This window comes from Protopterus annectens, chromosome 6.part1, assembly GCF_019279795.1.
Source record: "Protopterus annectens isolate FY-2018-M chromosome 6.part1, PAN1.0, whole genome shotgun sequence".
Taxonomy (NCBI): domain Eukaryota; kingdom Metazoa; phylum Chordata; order Ceratodontiformes; family Protopteridae; genus Protopterus; species Protopterus annectens.
Window position 1 is genome coordinate 148,259,169 of NC_056738.1, and position 13,249 is coordinate 148,272,417.

A 13,249-nucleotide genomic window follows, 5' to 3' on the forward strand; every position below is an offset into this window, starting at 1 on the left:
CACATTATTTTGCTAAACCCACATTTAGAAGATTCATGATAAAAAATTATTATTTTACAGTACCTTATAATACTTTTACTGATTCTGCATATCTTTATCTTTTGATCATTCAGATACAGTACCAGGAGATATCCAGTTCCTCAAAAAAAAAAAAAAAAAGTGAATTTCTGTTAATAAAACTGAATGCACCTTTATGATATTTTATGATTAGCATTACTGGCAAATAAAATGCAATTAGAAAATCAAGAAACTGTTTTAAAAAAATCCAAAAATAAATAAATGAAACAGATGTGATTAAAATATATTACTGAATAATACCTAAAAAAGTAATTAAAAATTAAAAATAATAGTGTTTCAGACATACTTTAACTATTTTACCATAACAGGAATTCTGGAATAGGTTCATAGGTTCATAGGTAGCTACTAGGCAATCTGCCCGAGGGCATTTAAAAGCCTAGCCAGAGTGTGTCGGCTTTCGCCACCCCATTGATTAATTAACTGATCCTCTGTCAAGCACAGCCAATGAAGTGATCCCTGGGGTGTATTTTCTGTTAACCTGGAATCATAGTCAGAAGCACTGAAGAGTGTTAGTGAGGGGCTCTGCCTGATGTAATTTGGAATTTTGTTCCCAAAGCATGGGGAGTCTCTGTGACAGGAATCTATCCCTCCAGCATGTTCTATTTATTGTTGTGGTGAGGTTTAGCTCACTAGAGTGCGTGGCTCGTAATGACTTGGATTTCTTTAGGTGGAGCATGCCCATCAATTCTGAGTTGGACATGGCTTTGTAAGTCAGGCAGAGATCACCTCTGAGAAAGTGATATGCCACTGAGTACAGCTGGAGTTTTTTCAGTCGGGCTGCATATGACATATGTTTGAGGCCAATAATCCTCTTGGTGAGGTACTTTTGTGGTCTTTCCAGTTGTTGGAAGTGTCTTGTGAGGTACATCCCAAATGGGCATTGTACTCTATGATGGGTCTAATGAGTGACAAGTAGAGGGACACTATAACCTCTTTATTTCTAGATGCAAACTCTTTAGCAATTAGATAGGCCACATAGAAGGATTTCCTAACTACTTTGGCAATGTGATTGTCGAAGGAGAGATTACTATCTACCTGGGTCCCCAGATCTCTTATTACCTCTTCTTAAGGGGGCTGGCACTTATGTGGTAATTCGTGGGTATTTTTTTCCCAAATGGGATGAGTATGCATTTTTTGGCATTTAGCTTGAGGCCATAACTTTGACACCAGGTGTCCATTTCAGTAAGGCCCTTTTGGAGGATGTCCGTGTCAGCCGGAGAGTCTATTATGGCTCCCAGTTTGCAGTCATCAGCAAACTTGGTTAGCCATAGTCCTCCTGTGTTTGCCTGTACTTCTGAGAAGTATATGCCGAACAGTAGGGGTCCCAGGACCAAGCCTTGCAGGACACCACTTGTGACTGGTTTAGAGTTGGACATGGAGCCCGCTATTCTTACCGTGTGAGTTCTGTCTGTAAGCCAGTTCGCATCCAATCTCATAATGTAGGGGTTTATGTTCAGGCTGGTGAGTTTTTCTGTAATACCCGAGTGGGGAATAGTGTCGAAAGCCTTGGTGAGGTCCAGGTAGGCTGTGTGAACCACCTTTCCCTCGTCCATGGCCTTGCTGACTGTCTTGAAGAAGTCAACAAGGTTTAGTAGGCATGATCTGCCCTTAACAAAGCTGAACTGGGTTGGGTCAAGTGTTTGGAGGTTCCCAATGTCTTTGTTAATGAGTTCCATGATGATGTGCTCCATAGCCTTGCAGACCAGGCTAGTCAGGCTTATGGGGCGATAGTTACCAGGGTCGGTTGTGGCCCCTCCTTTGTGGAGAGGAATAACTGTTGATGTGCACCATTCTATGGGCATGTAGCCAAAGCTGAGGCTGAACAGCGTGTTTAGGTGGGGGGTTAGTTTGTTCTGTAGTTCGTGCAAGATGCAGCCTGGGACATCATCTGGTCCCATTGATGCTGTGTTTTTGGCTTTTGAAAGGGCTGTTTTCAACCATGCATCTATGATTTTTGGGACACTATACTTTTCCGGTATTGTTGTGGGCCCTTTTGGAGGTGACAGGGGGGTGAAGTTTGCACTGAATCTATCTGCCAGGATGTTGGCAATATCAGTTGGTTTAGTATATTTTGTGCTATTTTGCACTAGTTCAGTGCATATCTGCGAGTTGCCATTTAGATTCTTAACATAGCTAAAGAAGGCTTTGTGGTTACCTTTTGAATCCTTGCTATTTTTCTTTCAAAGTTAGCCTTGGATGGTTTCATGAGGGAACTTAGTATCTTACTGATACTGATCAGGGATGTCTTTCCTTCTTGGGATTTGCTTTTTTTCTGAACTAGTTTCCTCCTTCTATTGTATAGCCTGTTTATTGCAGGGGTCCACCAAACTGGTTTCCTTCTCTCAGAGGAGCGAGTCTTGGTTTTTCTAGGGATGACATGATCCATGCATCCTTGTAGGGGCTCATAGAGTGCATTTGTAAAGGTTTCTGCATCTTGGGCAGCATTACCCTTTAGCGTGGGGGCTGTGAAACTTACCACCTCTGTCTTAAGTAAGGTGAAGTTTGCTTTAGAAAAGTTTTTACTGTGGTTTCCTTAGTTGGGAGTGGTGCTGGGGTGTGGACATCCAGAGTGATTAGTTTATAGTCTGATCTAACCAGTGACGGGTTGACTGCTGGTGTAGAACACCTGTTGCTCATGTTGGTGATGACCAGATCCAATATGTTTTCACCTCTGGTGGAGGAGTTTACCAGCTGATCCAGGGTGTTTGAGTTGATGAATTCCAGGAAGTGCTGGGCCTGGCAATTTGTACTCGAGTAGTTTTCCCAGTGAATGGTAGGGTAATTGAAATTGCCCAATATCAGGGTGATCAGTAGGACCTTTATGTTTTCCAGTGTCTCCAGAAAGGTGGAGTGGTGGTCCTGGGTCATGGAGGGTGATCTGTAGCAGGCCACAATTTGCATTGCAGAGTTGCCCGATGTTAGTTGCACATGGATGATCTCAGAGGTATCATGCTCCACTAACCTGGAGGTGTAGGTATCCTTGATGAATATGGATACACCCCCTCCTTTTGTGTTTCGGTCCGTGTTCTGTGGCCAAAACATGTGGTATGAGTTGTAGCCCAGTAGTGCTGGGGTGCTCTCTGGAGCCTTGAACCAGGTTTCAGTTACTGCACAGATGTCGACGTTCTCCATACTGAGGAGTGCTTCGAGTGCATGCATTTTGAGATTTAAACTCCTGGCGTTGAGTAGCATAACCCTCAGTTTTTTGTTAATTGTGCTGTTTACGGAGGTGGGTTTGACTTTTGAGCCTTGCCTAAAAAAGGCACTATGGGGGTAGCAAGAGCCTTGGCCAGTATTCGAAAGCCTAAGGTTGACAGGTGCAAGCCATCTCTTGCAAAGCAATGCGGCTTGTCGAGCATGTCGTCCCAGGCTGACAGACACTGGATCCCCTTTGAATGACACCAGAAGCTTAGCCAATTGTTGAAATTGATAATTTTTTCTTTATACTGAGGTAACATTCTTGGTGAGGGCAGAATGCTACTCAGGGTCAGGGTCATACCAGCCTGAGCTACATGATCAGAGAGCTCTTCCATGTCTCTTTTCATGTAGTCCAGGGAGGTACATCTCAGGTCATTCACACCAACATGAGCAATGACAGAGTCCTTTTTGTACTTGTTCTGGAGTGACCTGAGAGCTTGTGTTATGTGGCGGATTCTGGCTCCCAACAGGCAGCTAACAGTAACCTTCTGCTTGTCCAGCCTAGTGAGTGGGACGTCAGTGTGCCTGACTATAGAGTCACCTATTACTAGTGTGTTAGGTATGTTATTTTGCCTTAAGGGCTGTGATTGTGCAACACACTGATTTTGTGCTTTATGTGTTGTCTGGCTTGTGACGGGAAGTGCAGGTTGTTTGGGTGTCTGCTTTGGAGGTCTCTGATGCTTTTGCAGGTTTTTATTTAGAGACTCCGAGTATGATTTTGTGTATTTATGTGTATTTTTTACCAGTGCTGTTTTAGTAGGTCTGTGTGTGGCTGGAGTTGTGGTGCATGTGTTAACCTTCTCCTCTTGACTGTCTGTTCCAGTCTTAGGTGGAGACAGCTTAGCTTCCAGTTTGGCTGTATAATTGCATCTCTCGCATATGTTAGTGTTTTGTGGTAGGAGGAGAGGGTTGTCTGTGTACATGAGGCAGTTGTAACATTACCTCAGGATACCCAGATTCACCAGCTGGACTGGAGAGTGCACCTGAAGTTGCCGTTTGGTCATGCCTGAATAGTAGGGTGAGCTGTTTAGTCACTTGGTTGGTGAGGGATGATTAAAGAGCAATGCCCTGCTGGGAAATCAGTGTCAGGGTATATTAGTGCTTGCTATTAGGTCTGAGGATGCTTTTTGAGTGCTTAGGTTGAGAGTTAGACTGGGAGAGTTAGAGGGGCATGTTGGTGAAGGGAACAGAAGGGATGAGGAAGTGATGGGTAGGTATGATGTTAAGCAAAGGAATGCAGAAGGTCAGATGGTAATGGATTTTGCGAAAAGGATGGACATGGCTGTGAGGAATATGTATTTTAATAAGAGGGAGGAGCATAGGGTCACATATAAGAGTGAAAGAAGATGCACACAGGTGGATTATATCTTGTGTAGAAGGGCCAGTCTGAAGGAGATTGGAGACTGTAAAGTGGTGGCAGGGAAAAGTGTAGTTAGGCAGCATAGGATGGTGGTTTGTAGGATGACATTGGTGATCAAGAAGAGGAGGATGAGTGTGAGGGCAGCACCAAGTATCAAATGGTGGAAATTGAAAAAGGGTAATTGTGAGGTGATATTCAGGGAAGAGTTAAGACAGGCACTGGGTGGCAGTGAAGAGTTACCAAATAGCTGGGTAACTACAGCAGAGCTAGTAAGAGAGATGGCTAGAAAGGTGCTTGGTGTGACATCTGGAAAGAGGAAGAAGGACAAGGAGACCTGGTGGTGGAATGAAGAATTACAGGAGAGTATACAGAGAAAGAGGTTGGCGAAGAAGAAGTGGGATTGTCAAAGAGATGAAGAAAGTAGACAAAAGTATAAGGAGATGAGGTGCATGGCAAAGATAGAGGTGGTGAAGGCTAAGGATAAGGCATATGAAGAGTTGTATAAAAGGTTGGACACTAAGGAGGGAGAAAAGGACCTGTACCAATTGGCTAGACAGAGGGACTGATCTAGTAAAGATGTGCAGCAGGTAAGGGTGATAAAGGATAATGAGGGAAACATACTAACAAGCGAGTAGAGTGTGTTGAGCAGATGTAAAGAGTACTTTGAGTAGCTGATGAATGAAGAGAATGAGAGGGAGAGAAGGTTGGATGATGTGCAGATAGTGAATCATGAAGTGCAGTGGATTAGCAAGGAGGAAGTAAGAATAGCTATGAAGAGGATGAAGAATGGAAAGGCTGTTGGTCCAGATGACATACCTGTGGAAGCATGGAGGTGTTTAGGTGAAATGGCAGTGGAGCTTTTAACTAGATTGTTTAATGAAATCTTGGAAAGTGAGAGGATGACTGAGGAATGGAGAAAAAGTGTTTTGGTACAGATTTTTAAGAATAAGAGTGATGTACAGAGCTGTAGTAACTAAGGGATTAAACTGAGCAGTTACAGCATGAAGTTATGGGAAAGAGTAGTGGAAGCTAGGTTAAGAAGGGAGGTGATGATTAGTGATCAGCAGTATGGTTTCATGCCAGGAAAGAGCACTACAGATGCGATGTTTGCTCTGAGAGTGCTGATGGAGAAGTACAGAGAAGGTCAGAAGGAGTTGCATTGTGTCTTTGTGGATTTAGAGAAAGCATATGACAGGGTGCCTAGAGAGGAGTTGTGGGATTGTATGAGGATGTTGGGAGTGTCAGAGAAGTATGTAAGACTGGTACAGGATATGTACGAGGGTAGTGTGACAGCGGTGTGGTCTGCGGTGATAGTGATGGATGCATTTAAAGTGGAGGCACATTTACATCAAGGATCAGCTCTGAGCCCTTTCTTATTTGCAATGGTGATGGACAGGTTGACAGACGAGATCAGACAGGAGTCCATGTGGACTATGATGTTTGCAGATGACATTGTGGTCTGTAGTGAGAGTAGAAAACAGGTGGAGGAGACCCTGGAGAGGTGGAGATATGCCCTAGAGAGAAGAGGAATGAAGGTCAGCAGGACTAAGACGGAATATATGTGTGTGAATGAGAGGGAAGATAAAGGAATGGTGAGGATGCAGGGAGTAGAGGTGGTGAAGGTGGATGAGTTTAAATACTTGTGATTAACAGTTCAGAGTAATAGTGAGTGTGGAAGAGAGGTGAAGAAAAGAGTGTAGGCAGGATGGTGTGGGTGGAGAAGAGTGTCAGGAGTGATTTGTGACGGACGAGTACCAGTAAGAGTGAAAGGGAAGGTCTACAAGAGGGTAGTTACAGGAAAGGTGGGAAATAAGCATAAGTGCGGCTTTTAAACTAGAATGTTGAAAGAGATGGAAAAAACTACCCGAACGGCCAATAACTACAATTTCTGGGCCAGGGACCACTCCTCTCGTGGTAGATAGGCTACCTAATGCTTACCACTCCCACTGATAAGCTAGAAGGCTTCCCTCCAACACAGAAAGGCTTGGGGGGCTCAGAAGCTTACAAAGAGTCCTGGATACAGCAAATCTGTACCTGGACAAGACTAGTTACAGGAGAAAGAGATGGAAAACTGCCCTCACTCTTCCCATGGAGGAAAGGCTACCTAGTGCTTACCATTCCCACTGCTACAACTCTGTAACTGGACTAGACTAGTTATAGGAAAGGTGGGAAACAGGCACAAGTTCGGCTTTCAAACCTGAAAGTTGAAAGAGAACAAATAGTCCTGAATACAGCAAATCTGTACCTGAACTAGACTAGTAACAGGAAAGGCAGGAAACAAGTGCAAACACAGGCTTTTAAATTAGAAGGTTGAAAGAGATGGAAAAGCTTCCCAAATGGCCAATAAACTATAATTTCTGGGACAGAAACCACAACAGTCTTGGATACAGCAAGTCTGTATCTGGACTTGACTAGTTACAGGAAAGGCAGGAAACAAGCTTAGATTTTTTTTTTTTTTTTTTTTACAAAAAAGCAGCTAAAACAGCAATACAATTCAGATTGTAGTGCAGGCCAGCACACCCGAGTGTGTAGCAACACTAAGGTATATACAGTTCAAATAAATGCAATTAAATTAACAAATGACTAAAAAACAAGTGCAGAAGGCAGTAAATTAGAAGGCTACTAACAAGCAGTAATCAGTGCAAAGTAAGAATGACTGAACAGATAACAGCATGCAGAAGAGCAACTAAGACAGTTACAGTAAGAGCAGCTGAATAAAATTTTTTGAGGGAGGGAACAGAGCAGGATTAAGAGGCTACAGGGGTTGTCCTTCCCAAATGCTCTCTTTGAACACAGTAGGAGTGCGTGAAATCAGAATATGATCTCAATGCACTCAGTTGAGTGAGCAAATGAGATGAGCCCAGAAGGAGTATCCAAACACAAATTTACAAGAGGGGCGGGCAGTTTCAAAGCTACCAACATTAACACCAAAACAAGAACAGGGATGGTGGGTGGGGAACTAACTGTAGAGAGGCAGCCACAACTTCAGTTGAGTTAATATTCAGTGAAAAACACGAATAAATAAATTAAATACAGTACTATATGCAAAAGAGCAGATAAAAGTGTACTTAAATTCACTTATACATCTAGCTGATTTCAGGTAGATGTTAACCAGCCAAAGCTCTGATATTAAGCAGAGATAACTCAAAATGTACCACTTATATAAGGCAAGACAGAATGTCAGTGATGAGGTAAAACTACCCCCACTGCTATCAATGGCTACACAGAAATTCTAAAAAGTACTTTGTAGAGAGACAGCTACAACTTCAGTTGAGTTAATATTCACTGAAAAACACAAATAAATAAATTAAATACAGTACTATATGCAAAAGAGCAGATGAAAGTGTACTTAAATTCACTTATATGTCCAGCTGATTTCAGGTAGATGTTAGCTGGGCAAAGCTCTGATATTAAGCAGAGATAACTCAAAATGTACCACTTATATAAGGCAAGACAGAATGTCAGTGATGAGGTAAAACTACCCCCACTGCTATCAATGGCTATACAGAAATTCTAAAAAGTACTCTGTGGAGAGACAGACACAACTTTAGTTGAGTTAATGTTGTTGTGTCTTTCGGCTTATCCTGGTTAGGGGTCGCTACAGTGGAACGCTGGTCCGCTAATGTTCGGTAGAGGATTTTTACATGCCGAGTTATCAGCCCTGATGCACAACCTTCAATGAAGACAAAGAAAGAGGCAAAAGCTGGCTGATCGTCGCAGGGGGGGGTCTTTTGCTGTGGCGACAATGCTACCGCAGCACCACTACCGCATATTCAGTGAAAAACGCAAATAAATAAATTAAATACAGTGCTATACCCAAAAAAGCAGATAAAAGTGCACTTAAATTCACTTATACGTCTAGCTGATTTTTAGGTAGATGTTAGCTGGCCAACGCTTTGATATTAAGCAGAGATAACTCAAAATGTACCAATTATATAAGGCAAAACAGAATGTCAGTGATGAGGTAAAACTACCCCACACTGCTATCAATGGCTACACAGAATTTCTAAAAAGTAATCTGTAGAGAGACAGCCACAACTTCAGTTGAGTTAATATTCAGTGAAAAACACAAATAAATAAATTGAATACAGTACTATATGCAAAAGAGCAGATAAAAGTGTACTTAAATTCACTTATACATCCAGCTGATTTCAGGTAGATGTTAGCTGGCCAAAGCTCTGATATTAAGCAGAGATAACTCAAAATGTACCACTTATATAAGGCAAAACAGAATGTCAGTGATGAGGTAAAACTACCCCCCACTGCTATCAATGGCTACACAGAAATTCTAAAAAGTACTCTGTAGAGAGACAGCCACAACTTCAGTTGAGTTAATATTCAGTGAAAACACAAATAAATAAATTAAATACAGTACTATATGCAAAAGAGCAGATAAAAGTGTACTTAGAGGATTTTTACGTCCAGCTGATTTCAGGTAGATGTTAGCTGGCCAAAGCTGTGATATTAAGCAGAGATAACTCAAAATGTACCACTTATATAAAGCAAGACAGAATGTCAGTGATGAGGTAAAACTACCCCACTGCTATCAATGGCTACACAGAAATTCTAAAAAGTACTCTGTAGAGAGACAGCCACAACTTCAGTTGAGTTAATATTCAGTGAAAAACACAAATAAATAAATTAAATACAGTACTATATGCAAAAGGGCAGATAAAAGTGTACTTAAATTCACTTATACGTCCAGCTGCTTTCAGGTAGATGTTAGCTGGCCAAAGCTGTGATATTAAGCAGAGATAACTCAAAATGTACCACTTATATAAGGCAAGACAGAATGTCAGTGATGAGGTAAAACTACCCCCCACTGCTATCAATGGCTACACAGAAATTCTAAAAAGTACTCTGTAGAGAGACAGCTACAACTTCAGTTGAGTTAATATTCACTGAAAAACACAAATAAATAAATTAAATACAGTACTATATGCAAAAGAGCAGATGAAAGTGTACTTAAATTCACTTATACATCCAGCTGATTTCAGGTAGATGTTCGCTGACCAAAGCTCTGATATTAATATTGCACAAAACTTCCATTCATTGCATTGTAAGCATTCTGAGAAAAATCTAGTAAGAAACTCACAGTACAGACAAGGTTTTATAATTATTGCTGCAAACATGAAGATGGAGAAGTAGACAACTAGAGGTCTAATGAGTAAAGGTCTTGATAAGACCTCTTACCTCTGCATTGTTTTTTTCATTTGGATCAAGACTGTGTTTGCTACTGAGGTACCTGGTTGCTGTTGGAATTGTCTTCTACTTTTATTGCTGGTTCTATATTTTATCCAACGAACCCAGGGATATGGCTACAGGCATGCAAACAGGGATAGAGAGTATTGAACTGGAGTATAATCCCATATCTGCTCCTACATGGACTGACCGCAATATTAACCAATTAATTTCCATGGTGAGCGAGAAAACTAATTCATTGTTGTGCAATGAAACTGTACTGGAAGGAGATGATGTTGTAAACATAGACTATGTGGCACTGAAGAGTGAATTATTTTCTTTAGAAAAAGACTTACTTAAATTGAAAAGAGTACAGTTTGAGAAATATCATCTTCAAACTTGTATTTCTGAGACTATTGTACCTCGGGGTCTGAGAATCCTTAAGATGCCCGCCCAAATAGACTGTGACCCCACTTTACTGTGTGAATAGCAAAAATTAAATTTGCAAACCAGCATTGGGTATTTGAAATTATTGTCAACTGCTGCTGAAAAAGAAGAAATGAAATCAATGCCCCAAATTAGAAATAAATATCTGGACTTGTGTAAAAAATATGATTCCAATTTAACAATGAAATACATTAATGACATGTTGGAAAATGTTTTTGTGTATAGTCGGAAATTAACACAGATTAAATTGAAGAAATTACACAGGGACTGACTAGATTTCTCACAGGGTCATGTGTTCATGTGGCCGAGATTTAAGAACAACAATAACAATAGTAGCAACACCATGAATCTGGGTGCTGCCTCAACCAATAATTCGACCATCAATATAACCCCCAATGAGAATGTTGCTAATAATGGAGCCCTGCTGACATCTTTGACCAGTCAGAATCATGATGTGTGTCAGGAAGTGCAAGAAGGGTGGAACCAAACAACCATTGAGTTAGGTTGTGATATACCGACTGCCGAGATAACAGCCTCCAGGAAGAAAACCATCACAACCGAAGCGCAAGTACATCGTGAGGCAAATGGTTGCATTTCTGATGGAAGCAAGATAAAAGACGTTCCCCATCTTAACACTCCTTTTTTAGGATATCCACGACCTCCTGGACTGAATTTCCCTCTTCCCACAAGGAACAGATCAGCAAGCTGAGGAAGGGGTGGGTTGAATCAAGCACAAGTGAGAGGGAGAAGCATGACGAGGAACAAAAGGAAATATACAGATGGAACAGTGAGTCCGTACACCATCAAGAAAGCTTTTTTGAACACCAAAAACTAATAATTAATTTATCCACTCAAGCTTTATCAGAATTTGGATGTACTGTATTGGGAAAAGGACTTTACTTCATTCCATCTCTTGACTCTGATATTACTGATGTCATGTTTGACATTAAGTTATTCTCTAGGAATTTGATGCTAAAAGTTTTATTTGCTAATAATTGTGAAAACAATGATTTTATGTTTAAAAAACAAGTTATTTTATGCTTAAATTAAGCCCCCTGATGTCTGCATTTGAACAGGTCTGTATAGCAGATGCATATAAGGTTTTTAATGAACAGAAAAATAATCACTATAGGAATAAGTGGTATAACGTATCTAAAGATGAATATGCAGCATTAAAAAGTTTACAAATGAATCCATCTAATATGATATGACCTGCTGATAAGGGAGGGCAAATTATGATTTTTAGATAGAGTAGATTATGACAAGAGAATGTTTTTATTATTAAGTGATGATACTTTCTACAAGGCCATTAACATGACACAGGTGAACAAGATGATTGCTCTTGTACATAACACAATAAGGGAAATGGCTAGAATAGAGCTTATTGATGAAGGCTTACTCAATTATTTTCTCATATTTAATCCTACCATCCCCATAATCCAAGGTTTGCCTAAGATAGACAAAAACAGGGAGAATCCTCCTATGTAACCCATAGTGGCGGGCAGTAACTGGTGTACAGAGTCTATCTCCATTTTTGTGGAAACATTTTTGAGAAAACTTTTACAACAGTCAGACCATATATTAAAGGATACTGAACAGTTTGTTAGAGATTTATATAACTTTACCTGTGAAAGAGAACAACAGGTTGGTATGGAAAAGGTGATTTTGGTCACACTTGATGTGGTCTCACTTTTCACGGTTATCCCAAATGAATATGTGATTCAGAGCATTGTTAAACTGATGACTGATGCTCAAAAGTATGATAGCAGAACAGTAGACCTGATACAATCTTTACTGAATTTAGTTTTAGAGAACAATGTATTTATGTTCAGGGCCAATGTATATTTACAATGCAATGGGGTAGGCATGGGAACATCATGTGCTAACAGTTATGCCGACGCAGTAATGCTAAAATGGGAACAAGATAACCTAATTACAGGTAAATTCAAAGATGATGTCCTGTTTTTTCGTAGATTTGTGGATGACCTTTTCTTGTTATGGGGGGGCTCAATAGAACAACTTGGGCTATTTTTTAATTACATTAATGTTTCAACACATTTTCTTAAATTCACCATGAATTGGGCCCATAGTAAGGTAAACTTTTTGGACGTGTCTATCCTACTGGAGCCGGATGGCAAATTAAGTACCAAAATGTATAGGAAGGAATGCCATGTTAACAGCTTACTGATTAGAGATAGTATGCACCCCCAGTTTGTCTTTAAGAAAGTAGCACAAAATCAAGCATACAGGGCTTCTAGATTGAATGCCAGAGAAATAGATTTTACAGCACAACTTGATAAGACAGCTATGGAGCTGGCAGAAAGGGGCTATGACCAAAAACTGGTTGATCAGTGTACCACCACTGTAAGAAAACTTAGACATAGCAGAGCTAGACCCTATTTTTCAGAACAAACTGGGGATAGTACATCCAAATCTAGGATTACACAGACACTAAAAATGTGCTTTAGTTATTCTAGAAATATAAGACAATATACAAACATTATATATAGACACTGGAATATTTTGACCTCTGATCAACACATCAGTAATCTGATAGGAAGGCATCCACAATTTCCTTTTAAAAACAGGAAATCACTAAGGAGACAACATTGCAGTCCCAGGGATCAAATTATGCTCAGTGATAATCCTGGGACTATACCCTGTACTAAATGTTAGTTCTGCAAGTTTATTGATCAAAGGACTGTATTTCAACATCCAGATACTGGAGAAATTTATACTCTAACAGTAAGCGCTAAATGTGATTCCTCTCATGTGGTTTATCTGGCAACCTGCCAGACTTGTAGAAAATTTTATGTTGGCAAGACTGACAGGTTGCTAAGAGATAGGATTAGAGAACATCTATACCACATAAAAAAGGGCAGTATGTTTAACGCCCTAGCAAAACATATTAAGGAGACCAATGTACAACATATTTTCACATTTAGGGTAATAGGCAAATGCCATGTGAATCCAAGGGGAGGTGAC

At 40.5% G+C, this 13,249-nt stretch overlaps 1 protein-coding gene across 10 annotated transcripts in view; it reads right to left on the reverse strand.

The window, feature by feature from the left end:
• The window catches only part of LOC122805436 (dehydrogenase/reductase SDR family member 9-like), a 520,557-nt gene that overhangs the window by 148,360 nt on the left and 358,948 nt on the right, over positions 1 to 13,249 (reverse strand). For 9 of the 10 annotated variants that reach the window (XM_044075583.1, XM_044075576.1, XM_044075580.1 and 6 more), the window contains one exon: positions 64 to 139. The exons of the other annotated variant lie outside the window; for it this stretch is intronic. The gene's annotated coding sequence lies outside the window, so the exon portion shown is untranslated. The remainder of the gene's footprint in view (positions 1 to 63; positions 140 to 13,249) is intronic. 10 annotated transcript variants of the gene reach the window in all.